Source organism: Gigantopelta aegis, unplaced genomic scaffold (assembly GCF_016097555.1).
Source record: "Gigantopelta aegis isolate Gae_Host unplaced genomic scaffold, Gae_host_genome ctg2733_pilon_pilon, whole genome shotgun sequence".
Taxonomy (NCBI): Eukaryota; Metazoa; Mollusca; class Gastropoda; order Neomphalida; family Peltospiridae; genus Gigantopelta; species Gigantopelta aegis.
The window spans coordinates 9192-25707 of NW_024533015.1; the positions used below are offsets into that span (position 1 = coordinate 9192).

The following is a 16516-nucleotide window of genomic DNA, read 5'->3' on the forward strand; positions in this document are numbered from 1 at the left end:
ATTCACACTTAATATGTTCTTTGAATGTCTTATTAGAGACACTCAGTTGATGTGTGATTCTATTGGCTCTAGAACTAATACCAAATATATTAGTTAACTAGAACTAAAATACATATTGCTCACTAATGCTTTGTTGTATAGTTCAAGAACTATCAAATTGAATTGTTGATTATTATATATACACTATAGTGAGATTGTGGTTATAGTCTTGGCTCAATGCTTTATCAATTGATCCTTTACAACAGTAACTTGAATAATTTGGCTCTTGTCCCACCATAAGTGCATGACTTAGTTTCCTCTTCTAATAACATTATGTAATGAATACTTCTCTGTTCTCTAGATTGTTCAAATATGTGTCAGTTTTGTTATGGTGCTAATGAAACACAATGTGTCTTGTGTGAACAAGCTCGTTATAATGGCATTTTGTATGGATGCCTGTCCTCATGGGAGGTACCCTAATCGAGCCAACGGCAATGATTGTGAATGTCCTAAAAATTATGTTGGTGAAAATTGTACAGGTATTTATTGTAATAAAAATAATCACATTTTCCCTATCTGTTCTTGATAAATGTTCTATTTTACCAGAATGTGATTTAAGCCATTGTGAAAGTGGATTATTACGTGACCAAACATCTTGTACTTGTAAATGTAAGTGACTACATTAGACTGAGGTAAAAAAGACACACTGTGTTTGTGTGAACTGACAGACAGACAACAAATTGATGAAGAATAAGCCCATTGGGATTGAACCCAAGAATTTCTAAGTATTAATGAGGATGCTCTGACATCCCAGCCAAGACAAGGATCACTTTAGGTTGTACATATTCACAATGCCTCTAACTAGTATTGAAATGGCCTGAATTAAAATACTAGAGGTTTTTTGGTTATCTCTCCATGTGGGCTTATTCTTAAGTACCTAACATCCTTCTATGCCTCTTAAAATGTGCTAATTTATTTCAACCAATAGCATGTCCTTCTGGCTACTTTCAAAGTCTAGTTGATCCCAATTCCAGAGTACCAGAAAGTGTCATTGGAGAACCAGGTATTGTAGTAGTAGGTACTCTCCTCATTTATTATAGTATTTAGGAGAACATCATGATAAACGTAAGAGAGAAACAGAGGGAGGTGGTTCTCATGGTGAAAGAAAGGACATCACAGAGTGTGTCCGTACATGTCCAAATGGCTGGCGAATAGATTCTAAAAGAATATGTTATGGTAGATCTATTTAAGAAGAAATATATATTTTCATAATTTGTGCTTTGTTAGCTTGTGGTCACTCATACTGTCTTGAATGTACTGGAAATTCCTGTACCAAATGTCGTGATGGAAACCTTACTATCAGGTCCATCTTCTGCAAAAATATGTGAAGGTCAGGCATTGTGATATATCATGATATAGTATAGGTCTGCGATATACCATGATATAGTATAGGTCTGCAATATATCATGATATAGTATAGGTCTGTGATATATCATGATATAGTATAGGTCTGTGGTATATCATGATATAGTATAGGTCTGTGATATATCATGATATAGTATAGGTCTGCGATATCTCATGATATAGTATAGGTCTGCGATATATCATGATATAGTATAGGTCTGTGGTACATCATGATATAGTATAGGTCTGTGATATATCATGATATAGTATAGGTCTGCGATATATCATGATATAGTATAGGTCTGTGATATATCATGATATAGTATAGGTCTGTGGTATATCATGATATAGTATAGGTCTGTGGTACATCATTATATAGTATAGGTCTGTGATATATCATGATATAGTATAGGTCTGCGATATATCATGATATAGTATAGGTCTGTGATATATCATGATTATAGTATAGGTCTGTGGTATATCATGATATAGTATAGGTCTGTGGTACATCATTATATAGTATAGGTCTGTGATATATCATGATATAGTATAGGTCTGTGATATATCATGATATAGTATAGGTCTGCGATATATCATAATATAGTATAGGTTTGTGGTATAGTATGGTACTATAATATAGGAATACTGCATGGCTCTTTATCTAATATGTTAACATGAGGGAAGGCCTTTTTGTGTATAACTAGCCCCTTTTCCCATTTTCAGGGTTCTATCAGGTTATAAGAGAATTAAATGAACATCTTGAGGAAGAGGAAGAAGAAGAAAGAAATACACTTGCAAGACATAAATTGGAACGTATGTTAATAAATACAACTGTGGACATTTTTTCTCTGTCTCTCTCTCTTCAGTGAAGATTGCACTTCCTATCGTGTGTTTTCTTGTCATTGTTATATTTGTGGCACTAGGAGTAGTGGCTCACTTTCGCTATCCTCACGTGGGACATGAAAAACGTCACAGAGATCCACAAAAGTAAGCCTTATTTAATGTACTGTTTGATAATGGGAGTGTTTATTAGTGGAAAAAAAATAGTTGGGCTACATCAAAAACTACAGCCAACATTTATATTATAGATGAATAGTTTGTTTAAATAATATAATCTGGAGAAGTATTGAGTGTGTAGTTGTATGGAGAGATATGGAGGAATAATTTTAAAAACTACTACTTTTCTACACAGGAAAGCTAAAGGTGATGATATTGAAAAGAAATTCCGTCCTCGATCAACAGTTATATATCGATAGACATAGAATAATTCAATCACTAAGAATATTATTCATTCTATTAGTTATGTGTGCAAATTGTTGTGTAGTAGAGATATATTCAGTTTTTATAGTATGTTATATAATATAGTATTGTTGTCTATAAGACTATAATAATAAACAGCTGTTTAAATGTGCAAGTTAAATACAGTAATATGAAAATTCAATTAACGCTTGTTGCTTGTTAAAATTACCAAAATAGACGAAATGAAAAATGAAAGAGCAAACTAGTCAAGTCAATGTATTATTAATAGGTGATAATTCAAAAATTAATATTAAATGTAGCACACAACTAGAGTGAAATGATAAAATAAATTCACTAAAGACATTAAGTAATGATAATTGCCCTTTAATAATGGGGCAAAAGATCCATGAAACTCGTACACGATACACACAAGTGTAATCATTATTACCATAGTTGGTCTCAAATTGGAACAAGACATAATTGTAACTTGTTTTCTGGTTGTCCTAAAGTGTGAGATAAGAGCAATAATGTCCAAAGTGACTTAGAATATTAATAGTAGTATTAACAATGAAGAGATTAGAGAAAATATTGTTACTATTATTAACAATGAAGAGATTGGAGAACATATTGTTACTATTATTAACAATGAAGAGATTAGAGAACATATTGTTACTATTATTAACAATGAAGAGATTAGAGAACATATTGTTACTATTATTAACAATGAAGAGATTAGAGAACATATTGTTACTATTATTATTAACAATGAAAAGATTGGAGGGTTTTAGGACTTAACTCATCCCAGAGTAGCTACTTATTTTACATACTTTTGTGACTTTATTTATTGTAATAGTATGTGTGCCATATTTGTGGGTCTACAGTTTTAATCAAGGTTAGTGTAGGAATTATAACTTACAATGTTAAAGGTTTGAATGGGAGATGAATCAGTCTTATAAAGGAAAGTGCCTAGGAGTACACCTTTATCTTCAGGAGATTTCTTGCCCCTTAAAAGAAACAGAGTAGTTTCACAGAATTATAATATTGAACATACTAGAACTTTAAATGTCTTTGGTGCACTGGTTATTTCAGAAGTAGGATTTAATTCTTTAGGAATGTGTTGAAGTGTTACAGCATCAATAATTACAGTACTAGAAAGCTGTGTATGTGTGTGTGTGTGTGTGTGTGTGTGTGTGTGTGTGTGTGTGTGGGTGAGAGAGAGAGAGAAATAGGTTAATCATATTTATGATATCATATGTTTGATACACACACATAAATGAAACAGAATGTCCTACCGTATAGCGGGTATTATTGGCGGCTTAAATATTTGACGGTTTGCCATCAAAATAAGCAGATTAAAATTTGATGAAATTTAAATTTGGCGATTTATTAAAATAATTGTTGTAATTAAAGGTGGGTGGAACGATGGGGTGGTACTGCATGTACTATATAACGCCATGTGAACTCTCGTGAAAGTAGATCGATGGATACTTACGAGATTTTCGTTGTAAGGATGTGCACTGTTCTTCACTAGGCAGGACAGTCTTTTCGTGAAATACCTAAGCAACGCCATTTACTTAGCGGCTACCAGATGGGGATCACGTGCAGGGAGGTGTGAAAAATTATTGAAGGTTTTTGATTTGACGATTTTGTTGCAGACCGTCAATACGCCGAATTAAATTCGCCGCCAATAATACCCGCTATACGGTATATTGCATACCTTAATTAGAGCATGACCTTGTGTACCTTCAAAACACCAACAGTCACCAGGTAATAAGATGGCTATAAAGAGGACAGATCTATTACTACATAATAATAACAAGTACATTTTGTACATGTCTACATGTACAATGAAAATACACACACTGTTATGTATGTATAGTATTCTAAAGTGGTAATCAAAACAAACCAACCAACCAAATCAAACATTATATGCAAGAGAGTAATTAAGGAGTTTACTTGTATAATTGCATTTGGTGTACTAGCGAGAGAGAGTGATGGGAGTGTGATTACCAAAGAGTTTGGGACGCGTACGAGAGGAATCATATGTGCTAGAACTATCAACAAAACAATCCCACCAGCACTTTCAAGAGCAAAAATCAAATCGAGAATCTGGTCAAGCACTGTAATTAGCGTGCATTTATTAATGAGACGGAGGATGTACTCCTCATTAGACCAAGAGGAGGAGGAGGAGAAAGAGGAGGACCTGTGTGTGTACGGAGGAAGGAGGGGGAGAGGGGCTACTTACTGAGTGAGTGAGTGAGAGTCCATTATCATGAACTTTTTTTGTCTATAAAGGATACCTTTGTCTATCTCTAAGCCTTTTACTCTATTTTCCAGTGACTGTATTGTACTGGCCAGATCCTGCACAGATGATGTATTATATCAGTGTTGTTGTCAATATGAAGTACCCTTTAGTTCAAGAGAAAGCTCTCCAATTTTGCCTCAAAAATCAATTTTTTCGAGACCCAACATCCTTGAGAGATCTCAAACTAGACAATCATGGATGTACTGTGTTGTAACAGTGTTAATGTACCCTTAGCAGAAGATTGCTGCAAATTTGGATTCTAACATTACACCTAATTCTGTTATTGTCTTTTCTAGTGTATTCGTAAGCTTCCTGCAAAGCTGTCTTAAGCTCTGAAACAACAACAATGAAAACAGGGATAGCATGTGATGACATAATTATTATACCTCAATCTTGTCCTGTTCTCTGATTTCTTTTGATTGTCTGTCTTTTTCATCTAACTGACTTCTCAAGATAGTTATGGCTTTGTCAAACTAAATCTTGAACAATAGCTTGGACTTGAGACTCATTTAGACCACCAGGTTGAGGTTAATGGCATATTTCTAACCTCACCCAATAAATCTTGAAGTTTCTTTTCAAGAGATGTCTTTGTTTGCTCTCAGCTGCTTATCAAATAAGACTCAGTCTGAATGAGATTGATAAAAGAATAATAATATTAAAATTAATGAAGTCGTTTACTTCTGTTTTTAGTTTTTTAACTCTTCATCTCTCTTTGTCTGTTCAGCAGTCAGTCTCTTTTCCAGATCATCTCTAAACTTTTACAAATTGTCCTGGCAGACTTTGTCAGTGTCTCATGCTAAACCAAACACACACAATATACTATACTACTATTATTTACTTACTTGGACTATGATAACCTACATCAACTATACTATATAATAATAATTCTAATATTTTCATTATTACCTTATTGATATAGCTTTCAACAAACTTTCAAACTCTTTCTCTATATTATTTAATTCAACACTTTGATTTGTTTTTCAGGTCATCAAGATCAATTTGAATGTTGTAATCTCTCAAGGAGGCGAAGTAATTCTGACGAGTCTTCAGTCGGAGTCGGAAAGGACTGTCTTTGTAGTAGTAGTGAGTACTAGCTATGGTAGTTGTAATAGTCTTTGTAGAGGGTGGAGTTTGGAGGATAGGTGACTGGTTCAAATTTAGCATAGAGTACTAAATGAAGGGAAAATAGTTTACAAGTTTATTATTAATAATTGTGTGTAAATAATAATTATTGATAAATTTGTATGTGCTACTAATTTTAACTTTATTAATGCTTAATAACTTGAATTAGGCGTAATACAGACAAGGTTAACCAAAATGTAGCACCTGCTAAATCTAAAATGTTTTAAATTATTATAATGTACTACTGGTAAATATAATTTAGTATTCACAATGGAATGATAGTTAACAATAAAGATGTATTATTAAGTTTTATTTATCTAGTGTAATGACGTACCTACGAGACAAACAAGCTAATAAAATAAAAACTCCTAGAAGCATAATTAACCCATAAAATGGTCGCTGTATTAAAATAAAAACACAACATCAAATGATTACTTTTTAGTAACAACACTATACTTACTCGGCCACTGGAGTCTCGACAAATTTGTCCTGACCTTCATAAGAGAAAGAAGTATGTTTAAAAAGTTAGATCACACGCAACGCACACACACACACACACACACACACACACCACACACACACACACACACACACACACAACCCACACACACACACACACACAAACACACACACACACCTATGTAACACAGTTTACATCACACAGAAAATAAGATTAAGAAGAGGTAGATTAAAGAGCCAATACGATAAAAGAAAACCTATACAGCAGCTGTGAATGACTCTAAGAGGTAATATATAACGATATTTTAATGTTGTATAGTACTACTCACTAGATCTAATATTAACTGGTGTTTGTTTCATTGGTGTTATGGTTTGCTCTTTAGTAAAGAGATTGAACTCACGGGAAGAGTGAACCTCAGTGTCTAATTGAAAGGAAATTGTATTACTACTTTGAATGGAAATTGATACATGATTATTTCCTTCATTATCGCTGTGATCACATCCTAAGTGAAATAAAAATAATATATTAATCTAAATTCCTTTGATGGTTGGCTGTCTCTCCATTCATCTTTTCATTCATCCATTCATCAATCCCACTTGTCCGTCAGTTAATCTATCCATCTCACCATAAAGGTCAAAGTCTCCAACATTACTGTTATATTCAACAGGGTAAAGTAGTATCCAGTAGATCTATTATAGTAACTATACTCTATGGCAAAGAAACATTTTATTATTAATAATATGACTAGAGTATAAAATATCTAATGTTACTATTATGTCTGGTTCTAAAATAAATCAAATTTAAGAGGTCATATGCACAAAAAGGGTTTAGCTAGTAAATCATAAAGTAACATGGCTACATCTGACACGTTAATGTCATCAATTATCTCCCTACCTTGTCCCTTGGAGTAAGGGTGGTCATGTTGTGGACGGCACCAGGTAATGACTCGTCTATTGAGGAAGCAGTAGACTGATCATCATCAAAGTTACTGGGAACACTCTGTCCACTTTCGTTGAGTACATTACTTATTATACTTGACTCATGGGACTCTTTGTATGAATTTATACTTGGACGTGCTGATACTAGCAATGGGAAAGTACTGGTGGCACTGCGCACTGGCCATATTTCTGACTCAATCTAGGACTTCGTCTTGGAGTGTGTAGTATGCTTCTTGTTGAAGGTCTCCAATTCGTTTACTGTATCAATAAATAACAAATATTATTTAATAGCTTATTTGACTTGCCTTCTTCTTTTTCCACGAGATGATTGACTAGTGGCCATCTGTATTTACAATGGAATAGAAAAGTGCAATACAAAGCTATAAATATAATAGTAAAAAGTAATATATATTTTCTAATCATACAGACATGTACATGTGACATACCTTTGATTTGACGCTAAATCAATCACGTGATATGTTATTTATCTCACGTGATGTCACGTGAGTTAATACCCCGGGTGGAAAGGAAACAAGTGACTTTGTAGACGGGTCATCAATCCTAGCCACCAAGACGATAACACTTTAGACAAATACGAACTACGTATCAAATAAGTGGTGGGTCCTGAACACTAATCTATCACAATGGAAGCTATTGGAATGTACGACTTTCAAGCAACGAGTGAAGATGAGCTCTCTTTTGGTAAAGGACAGGTTATTAAGGTGAGGTATAAATTCAATACTTGAATATCTTGAACATTCTCACTCTGTATTGTTCTGACTACCTTACCATAATGAATGTGTATGATTGTCAGAGTTCTGTTTGAGTTCTCTCCCCTCTCTCTCTCTCTCTCGCTCTCTCTCTCTCTCTCTCTCTCTCTCTCTCTCTCTCTCTCTCTCTCCTATCTCTGTGATAATAATCAAATTTATGTAGCTATAAATGTGTTGAAAATAATGACTAATTGATTTCACCAATACTTTACTCACAGACAGTGTTAATATTAACCTTTACTTGATTGCTCAATGTCCAGACATTTCAATGTAACCCGACCACATGTTTCCTGTTAAGACATATACTAAATTTATGAAGTTATTATTAATTGAAGGGACACAGAGTTAGTGACAGTGTCGAATAATATTGATGTAATATTGTGTGGGGTGTGTCTGGCACAAAGCTGTTTTTACCATCACTGAATTGAGCAATATGGAACTAAACTTAGATGTTTTTAATAATTAGAAGTTAATAAACAAATATCCCATGGGTAAGAGCCTATATATTGACATCATGAATGATTCCATCAACTGTGGTGTGATATCATTGACCACGCCCACGCAAACAATTATCTTGAGAAAACTGTGTTTACTTGTGAAGTTGGTACACATGGGAAATGAGACTTTGTAAACATCTTGATTATATGCTTCTATAACTATAAGTAATGGTAATGAAACAAGATGGATATTTTAACTGCAATATTACTAAGAATACTATTATATCATGAAGTTGTCTTAAGATTATTTCAAAAGTATTATATGTCAATAGCGTCACTATGTTAAGAGCTATTAGAAGCTGCTGTATTGATGTACAGAGAATAAGAGGCGTCTAGTTAGATTAATCGTTTTAGTGCTTGCTATGTAGTGGTAAATTAATGTGGTGTGTCAGTCAGTGATTGATAAATGTCAGTTTAATTCTAGACATACTGAAAATATATATATATATATATATATATATATATTGATGTATCCAATTGTAAATGATCTGTTTGTTGTAATAAGTATGCCTAATAAAAGACTTTAGTATTAGACATGATTGTTAATGTATATTTAAATTAGAAAATAACCATTTCCAGATTGATATAATTTTTGTATTGTTATCAATTTTAACTGACATTTTACATACATGTGTGTGCAGAACAGTAAGTAAAATTATTTGTGTGTAAATATACATGAACATATCTCTAGTCTTATTTTTTATCCCTATATGGTAGTACTATTGGTGCTCACAGTATACACACACACACACATATATCCCACACATGTTTCCACTAGTACTACAGGCAACTAGGGCTGAGTTGTGAATACCTTTTGATAGGATTCCAGGATTTCCATCAATGTTTTACTATTGCCAACATAAAGATTCATGGCACCATTGATATCCCATTATAACTAGTAGCAAATTCTTGGTCTAAATTAAACTGGAGTCCGAGGATGCTGTAATATACTGAATGGACACTCTAAGCATTTGATGAGTTCTGGGACTATTGCATTTGTGATCTTAAAGTGTGTTGGTTTTGTTTTGTTCTAAATACACTAAGAATACTTTATTATTTAAGATATGACTAGTGGACATATTTTACTTTGTGCAAACACTTGACAGATGTCAAGAATGACTGTCATTTTGACCACATACCCTTATGAACAGATGTATCAAACTTGTCTACACCTGTGTAATCTGGTTGTTCTCTCTCTGTATATATAACCATTTTGCTAGTGTAACTTTCTGAATAACTTACCCTAGTGGTAGGTTATTATAAAGACTTCAATGTGACTTTCCCTTTGTTTTTAAACAGTGCTATTTTTGTTAGTAGTTCAATTCCACCTGGTTCCTTTTATTTTTTGTTTTCAACTAGATTATTTTATTTTGCTCTCTTTCTTTATTAGATATTAAGTGTAGATGAAGATCCTAACTGGTATAAAGCAGAAAAGGATGGCAGAGAAGGTTTAGTACCCAAAAACTATGTTCAAATGGCTCCTGCTGAGTAAGTGCTGTGTTGTCATGACACTGCATTTCATCAACATGTAGACTTTGTATATACAAAGTGTTATAGTTCACACTTTAAAGTGTTTGTTGTACATTCTTGTAGATGGTATTATAAAAAAATTTCTAGAGCGAAAGCAGAAGATATCCTTAAACAGGAAAAATATGATGGTGCTTTTCTGGTAAGAGATAGTGAAAGTTCACCTGGTGACTTTTCTCTCTCAGTAAAGTGAGTCTGTATAGAGTTTAAAGTTCAGGTAATGTAGACATGATTCATGTATTGTGTGTTAGTTAGAAAAATAGGGGGCAGGGCTAAGTGTAAGTGTTGTGTACATAGTGTCCAATAGGGAGTATCCAATCATGAAGATTGGTTTTGACATGAGTATGTCAGGTGATTAAAAAGTTAAGTCTATTCTACTTTACTGATGTTTCTGGGATGACAGAAATGCTTTCATTTATTTAGTAATATGTTGAATTTGTTTTCTATATGTCATATGTACTATATTGTTTGACATTATATTGACATAGTTATGATAGATGTGGTAACCAACTCAATACACATTATATGTTGTTTAATTCCTAAAATAATAATAATTATGTCATGATAGTACGTATATAAATAATCTTTCATTTTATCTCCTTTTAGATTCCAAGATGGTGTTCACACACTTTAAAGTATTACGCGATGGAGCTGGGAAATATTTCTTGTGGTGGTCAATTTAATTCACTCAATGAAATGGTCAAATATCACAAGACATCGTCCGTTAGCAGGGGACAAAAAATTTTCCTAAAAACACCAGAAACAGTATGCCCCTTTTGCTAATTGTAATTACAATGTTGACAAATGAATTTAATAATACTTCTTAGGAAAATATATATGTGAGAAACTTTACAAATATAAGGTAGATACTTGAACCTCAAAGTCGCTTGTGTTTTACATCTGTAAAGTGTTGAAACCTTTTATTATAGTGTAATTAAATAATTACAGATCTTCATTTGCTTGTAGGAATACAAGTAAATAAACTGTTGTATATATGATACTAAATTAAGAAGTTCAGAATTGTTGTTTTTTAATTTCTGTGCTAATACTCACATCTGTATTTAAGGCCATCTCTTCATTTGTGGTAAATTTCATTTTGAAAGTCTCCACTGTAGACATAAGCTACTGTTTGTCTTAAATGTACATATTTTTTTCTATTGAAGTCACAACATGTTTGTCAGTCATATCCTTTCAGAGTGGAAGCATATGACATATTGGTAATAGAGTTGTAACACTTCATGGAGGATTTTATACTAGGGTTTGTTTGTTACATCAGCTTATTGTGTGCCAACATTGTGTTAATAATATGGAAGTGGTAACATTTTCAGAGGGTTGTTGTATTTGTTGCTATATGTGGGTGTGGTTATAGTTATAGATGGTATGGATTGAGCTTAGTTGTAATTTTTTGTGTAAGAATCACATTAGTCATTGTTTTGTACAATTAGTTTTTGTTTTGTTTCTTTTACAAAACAAAATTGATTGATTATACAATCCTTTATTGTTATTGTATTCTAATAACTAAATTTTTATTGTTTTCTTCTTTTTTTTTATAGGTTGTTGCAAATTTGGATTTTCAACCTCAAGAGCAAGGAGAGTTGGGTTTAACTAAAGGAGATGGATACTTGTCACTGACAAATCAGATTCTAACTGGTGAAAGGAGGAACAAACGGACAAATGCCGAAGGATTATTCCCTGTCCCATATGTTTCCATCAAAGACGAATAATGTGAAAACTAATAGATCTAGTTGGTATATATATTTCCTTAGTAATAATGATTACAAAGAGTAACATTCATAATATTATCGCATTTCCTCCTTTCGTATGTGGTATTATCTTTATTGTGATGTTTCTAATGTTCATGTGTTTGTTTGTTTGTCATTTTTTTTCTTCTTGTGTTTTCTTTGAAGTTTCAGTGATTTTGGTACTGGGGCTGTCTTTTTAAATCTGCATGTAGTTTGTTGTCGTTGTCTCATGGTAACAAAAGTATATAAATGTGTAATAAGTTGTATACTAGATGTAAGCTTTAGTACAAAATGCTGTTTATGTGTATTATAGAATTGGTGTACAGCATTTATCTTATTTGTTTGTAGTTATTATTTTAACTTTAAAAAGATGAATTTGACAGAACTTTGAATGGTAACCATGGTATTTTTGATGAAAATAGGCGGTCTTTCATCTTTGCTGCTAATAAAATGTCTGCGAGTAACATGGAGCTTAAGGTGCAGAATTTATGGGAGAGTCTTAGCTCTACTTCTTCTCAGCGCTATATATACGCTGCTGAAGTTGCTTCTGACCTCTATTCATTGTGTATTGAACAAATTACTGAGGCAGAACTGGGTCAGTCATATTAACTCGTTCACTGAAACTATTAGTATGGACAAATACTTAAAATAGTGTCTTCATGACAATATAATCTCTTCTGTTAATACTTTAATGCAATAATGAGGTCTTTTAACATTATTCATCCTCATGCTAATTTGTTTACAATAATTTCATTCTCATTATTGAGACCAAGCTCCTATGCAGTCTCATTCTCAAACAAGCTCAGATATGTATAGATAGATTGTTAACATCATTAGTAAATGCATAAGTAATTAGAGACAGAAAAATATTACATATATTTTAATTTTATCTATTTTAGCTTACTCGTCCTCAGTACTACTTCATGCACAGACTGGTATAGTCAAATTTTGCAAGACATTGCTACAATTGAAGAGGTAGAAGACATAAAATTGTAGACTCTATTTTTTTTTTTAATTGCAGTTCTCAAATTGTAAAAGAAACTCCTTCGTTTACTGCATGACTATGTGAAGAATTTAGGCAAGAAAATATTACCATATGTTATCAGTATTAAGGTACATAGAAATTGACCCTGATATATTTATAAGATTTATATTAATAGGATGTATGCATTTCATTGTTTATGAGAGACAAACAGCAAAAGTTAAAAATGCTACTTTTCCTTTGCTGATTAATTAAGGAACTCTCTCCCTCTCCCTCCTTCCTTCTCTCTCTCTCTCTCTCTCTCTCTCTCTCTCTCTCTCTCTCTCTCATCTCCTCTCTCTCTCTCTATCTATCTATCTCTCTATCTCTTTCTCTTGTGTGTGTATGTGTGATTCTAATATTGTTATTTATTATAGATACTAGAGTTATGGGCAGATCTGAATATGTTGATAGCCTTAATATTCCTAAACTAGCTGGAAAGGTATCTAAACAGTTTATAACAGTTTAATTTATAAGGTAATCCAGATATTTCCAAGCTGTTTTTACAGCCAACAAAACACTCAGCTACAGGTCTGTTTGTAAGAGATTAATTCTTAATAATGAATAACGGTGTGTGTGTGTGTGTTAATTTTTTGATTTAGTTCGTTGTGGTATATATCATTTATTGGGTGTTCTGTGTGAACAATTTTCCAGAACATATGGTGTCATACTCTCAACGATTAGTTGAAATTTATATTGGAACACTTAAATCTGAGGTAAAATGAGTGTCAGAACTGAACTGAGTTTAAAATAATATCAGATTTAAACATTATGTACTTTCTCTCTCTCCTCTCTCCTTCTCTCTCACTCCCCCCTCTCTCTCTCTCTCTAGATGGGGACTCATCTCTCACTCTCTCTCTCTCTAAGTACTAAGAAGGTAAAAAACCAGAGTTACCATTTATAACTGGTTGTCTACGAGGTCTTACATCATATTTACATAGCTTCTCACAATCTGCCTCTGAAGGTACTACATCTCTCATTACATTGTTATAATACTGTATATATATAATATACAGGCTCAGTACATGCTCAAGATATTTACAAATATACTCGATTGTCTATTGATCCTAAAGCTGGTCTTTACCCGTTATGATGGCCTAGAGGTTTTGTCTACAATAATATTAACATAATATTATAAAAACTTTTATTAGCTGGTCTATTGCTAATAGCAAAACATGCTGCACAGTTCAGGGAATATTTAGCTAAAGATTCTGAGGTAGTCAAGTGTTGTATATGATATTTTTTGATTTTTATTATTATTGTTAGCACATGTATATCAACCTGTATAGTTGGTGTAGTCACATAACAGAGAATGCAAATTATTTGGACTTCAAGCCATGGAAGCTTTCTTTCAAGAAGTGCGATATGTTTGAATAGATTGATAGATTGACGGACATCTCCTTTTATTTTACGTTAGGTTTCTAATGAGATATCAGAATGTGGTGATCAAAATACCAACAAATTAATTTATCAAGAATTCATGAGACGATTTCGTACACTGATTGATAATCTGATACTAAACATAAAGAATTAGCTGTAGCTATTAAAGGATACGGCTTCTTTGCTAAAGTAAGTGTGTCATTACTGTTCTACTAAACAATGCCTTTTGTCTCTTTTTCATCTCTCTCTCCTCTCTTCATTATTCTATATGTCCATTCTTATATTATCCATCTAGCTATTCCTCTATCCATTTGTCCATTCATCCATGTATTCATCCATTCAGCTACATTTCCCAGTCATTACACTGATCTCTTTATATAGCCCTGTAAAATATATGGTAGTATTGAAGATATGCATTTTATGTTTACTGAGATGATCCAAAGAAGTGAGCAGCTGTTTCTTGCTGGATTGGATATCTCCAGTATAAGGAAGTTCTCTTCCAATTACCTACCTTCATGGAGGCATTGGCTAGTATTAGTAAGAACTCAAAGAGGTTGTGTGTATTATAATACTGCAATCTATCATTGGGACATATATCAGTTATAAGAGAACAACTCATATTTTGAACTGATAAGCCAGAAAATTTGAGACATTATTGTTCTCATTTTTTAACTTTCAGTTGCCTGATGGTTATCTTTTGTCGTTGAAGAAGTTGGCCATTCTTTTGTTTCAATATTATCCTCACATTCCATTACACATCAAATATCAAAGTGCTGTAGCTCTTCTCAAACTCATCATGGCTGTAGCTACCCTACCCAGTGCTTTCCAACAGTTTTTTATCTCACATTGGTAATGTCAATAATACATGCATTACACTTACAAGTAGAAACTTGTCTAAAGACCAGGAGAGAGACAAAACAATGCACATACTCAAACTTACACATTCTTGTACTGAAATTTAACACAGACATATGTGAGGGGGTCATCACATTCAGTATTTTCAGACTGTCTTTTCTTCTCAGTTAATTTTTAAAGATAGCCTATTAATAAAAACTCTATTATTTTTGTTTATGATGGTCTTATCTCTCTATATCACATTGCTTCCTATTTTTTTCTCATGGGTAGTATTTCAAGGTCTTTGTAAGGAGTTGTTCACTGCCTTTAGTAATAGAAGCTGTAGTGTTTTCTCTTGTATTGAGTATGTCCCTATTCATTAGTTGTCATTTATAGGGTGATGGAGTGCCGTCATGTCAGTTGATCAGGCTATAGCTGAGGAGTCCTTTCTCTACAAAAGTAGCTTCATATGTTGACTATATTGAATTATGGACTCAACTAATAAACTCTAATAAATTAAAGGTTTTTAATATCTGTTTGTCAGTTATCCATTCATCTGTCCAATCTATTTGTCCATTCATTTATCATTTTGTCTGTCCATTTGGTCCTCTATATGATTGTCCCTTCATCCATCTATTCAAGTATATTTTTGAACTAATTTTTTTAACCATAGGGTCTAGGGTTGGATTATGATACTGTGGAATTGAGACAGAAAATTCACCACATGATTTTACAATGAATTTATTCAGGCTATACTTTTAATACTCAAAAAATTAGATCTTTCATCCTCGTCATCTGAGAATGTAGTATGTTAATGGCACTTAATGGCACTAAGTCATTTTTAAGATGATATGTGACCAAGTCTGACAAAAGAGGTCTCAACATGGCATAAAAAGTTTGAACAAATGTTTCCATATAAACAGTTGCTTTGTGCTGTCTTAAACTGGAATCTACATAATTTGGTCTGCTAGAAGGACAGTCATGTACTTCCAGCTTATCAACATTCAATAGTTTTCTATTCAAGATGCCATGTAGCACTATTTATATGCAAGTGTTTCATTTGAATTTTTTCCTCAGACTCAGTCACATATTATATTGTAATTTAAGTTACAATTATGAGACTCTTTCTTTAGGATATTGAACTAGAATCTTCTGTGAGCTGGACCACCTGATACTGTGACATCTGATCCTATAGCTGGTCAACAACAACTGTGTCCCAAGGACTTTCAGATATTTATCAATTTGGTAGAATGACAAGGTAAGGCTGTTTTAAATTTCCTCATCATACATTAAGTTAC

At 33.0% G+C, this 16516-nt stretch overlaps 1 pseudogene; it reads left to right on the forward strand.

The window, feature by feature from the left end:
• Positions 1-8091: 8091 nt before the first annotated feature.
• LOC121391612 lies at positions 8092-11965 on the forward strand (annotated as a pseudogene).
• The last annotated feature ends 4551 nt before the right edge of the window (positions 11966-16516 follow it).